Raw genomic sequence first — 2,529 nt, 5'->3', positions numbered from 1 at the left:
AATTTGCCGTTAGTGATTTCATAATTCTAGGAATCGTCTAGTTTTCTTACAATGATCATGTTGCCACTTTTTTTGCGTTACAACAACATTCCTCCTTATTTTAATGTTTTTTCATCGTGCTCCATGGCAGAGAAACACACAGATATGCTTTTTCCTGGGCCTGGTTTAAGTAAGAGAGCTGGATTAACGACTTCTGTGGGCGAGAAGAAGCAAAAAACACATTTTGCATTAGAGTATGATTTATTGTTGGCGTCAGAGATGCAAAATAATGAATACTTCAATACTGTACTTAAGTAGAATTTTCTGGTATCTTTACTTTACTGCTGTACTTTTTTGTGCCTACTGTATACTTCTTTATACTTCTACTTCTCACATTTTAGCACGCGTATCTGTACTTTGTAATCCGTACATTTGTAAATCAGCCCCCCGCACGCCTGCTTTGGACGCAAGATTACTTCAAAATTTTGTACATAAATTATATTTTAGACCCTGTACTTCTTACTTCGACTTAACTAAAAAGTCGAGTCAGTGCTTTTTAAACAGAGGTATCTAAACTGTAGTAAGGAACGTGTGTACTTGTGACACCTTTGGTTAGCGTCAACACTGTAAATTTCGTCACAAACAGATTTATATATTTATCAATACTTCTATTCGTCATTCTTTTCTGTACAGCTTTTTTATTGCCCAGATTTTAGTTAGCCCCTGTTCAATTGACTGTTATATGTCTGTCTGTTTCTCTCTCTGTTTTAGATGCACACATCAATCTGGAATTCGGGCTTAAAGCCAGAATTGCAGGAATGCAACACGTGTTGCAGAGGACTCTTTCACTGCCCTCTGTGCCCCACTTTCAGCCCTACTGTCAGGGCAAAGATTGAGGAGCATCTAAGTGTGCATATAAAAAATGCTTTGCCTTTCAAAGGTATGTTTGTATTAAATATACTTTATAGTTATAAATATGCACTTTTTTAAGCACTTCTGCAGTATCTTTGTTGACATAAAAGTTGCTGTTGATATTGTACAGTTCAGTGCATTCATCTGCAACAAAAATAGTGTTTTTATAAAATATATTTTTATTTACTTTTCACCACTTTTCTTGACATAACTTTTGTGATCCATACCATTTTGCTTTCATTATTGAGGTTGGCTTAGATGTTTTTGTTAACATGTACAATCTGATTGCTAGACAAATTGATTGCATTCTATACAACTACATTTAAATTACATCTGTCTACTTGTTTGTTTGTTTGTTTGTTTGTTTTTCTCTTACAGATAAAATGATATGCCGGTGCAGGCTGCCTCGTAGGACAACAGGACACTTTCACCGCCCTGTCTGTAAGATTACAATCATACGGCGTGGGGATATGGCAAGGCATATATTGTCTTGTCAGCATTCTTCAATGCCAAGTCAGCCACCATTATCAGGACTGCTCCCCGCTGAACTCTCCGAGGAGCCCCGTATTCCTCCGGCAGTACTCTTCGAGGAGCCCCGGCTCCCCCCCAAGGTTTTGTCTTCGGTATCTGAACCATTTTCTGAGTCTTTGTTAGAACATTCATAAGCTCTACCCTCTGTGTTCAATAAAACTGCAGCTGATGGAAAGTCCATGAAAATGACATGCCCTCACTGTGGCCTTACTCTTCGTAGCTCTGGCAAGCTATTTGCACACTGGAGAGAGGAAGCCAAAGCTGTGCTTGAAGGACAACACGTGCCCATTTTCAGACTGAAAAAGCACAAGTTCCAGGAAGTCAGTCAGGTCAGTATTCACTTTAAACAGTAGTGTAATTACATGGTTAGTGACATTTGAATAACTGTTAAAAACTGTTCTGCAACAGAGAAATAACTATGTTTTTATCCCCATTTGCCTGACACAGGAGCCAGCAGTTGTTGAAGATCTGCGTCCTGCTGTGCAGTTGGTTGTCCAAAATAAGGCACTTTTCCGTGGACACGTAACAATGCCAAAATATCTGTCCTTAAATCAAGGGGACCAGCAGAGGGTCTTAAGAGACATGTCAGAGGAAGAAGACACTGGAGCAAGGGACTTGTTCCTCGTTGTTTTTCAGTTTGCAGAGGACATGGAGCTCTTTTTGAAAGCATGTGCTGATGAGCAGGGACTAAGGGTCAGTGCTATGACATGTAATGGACAAATGAAGGCACTGGCTGTGTTTGTTTGTTTGTTTAATATGTCGTTGTTGTTGTTTTTTTGTTTTGTTTTTTACATAGTACAAATTTCCAATTAAACTTATTTCAAAATGTTGTTCACTTTATTCTGTGTCCATACTTATAATAAAGGATTACAGTGTAACAGCATTAAATGTAAATGTAACAGCATTTTTTTTTAAACTTGTAATTTCAAAATAAAAAGCTTATTGTTGATATTAACAGTAAAGAATTGTAATCAATAATATTTTTATACATTTTAAACATTAACACTCTGGGCTCTATCCTGGCCATTTGTGGACACTTCACTTATTCTTTTTTTTACTACTGCACTGCAGTGGACCAAAACAATGACACGGGTTTGATCTTAAGGA

General features: G+C 37.7%; 1 long non-coding RNA gene across 1 annotated transcript; it reads left to right on the top strand.

Annotated features, from left to right (window-relative positions):
• The first annotated feature begins 271 nt into the window (after positions 1 to 271).
• LOC113011211 (uncharacterized) lies at positions 272 to 2,326 on the top strand. The gene is made up of 4 exons (XR_003270488.1): positions 272 to 919; positions 1,270 to 1,514; positions 1,643 to 1,751; positions 1,870 to 2,326. It is a non-coding gene; the product is annotated as an uncharacterized LOC113011211 (long non-coding RNA).
• The last annotated feature ends 203 nt before the right edge of the window (positions 2,327 to 2,529 follow it).

Source organism: Astatotilapia calliptera, chromosome 3 (genome assembly GCF_900246225.1).
Source record: "Astatotilapia calliptera chromosome 3, fAstCal1.2, whole genome shotgun sequence".
Classification (NCBI taxonomy): Eukaryota; Metazoa; Chordata; class Actinopteri; order Cichliformes; family Cichlidae; genus Astatotilapia; species Astatotilapia calliptera.
Note: the sequence above shows the minus strand (reverse complement) of the source record. Positions and strands in the feature narration are given on the sequence as shown.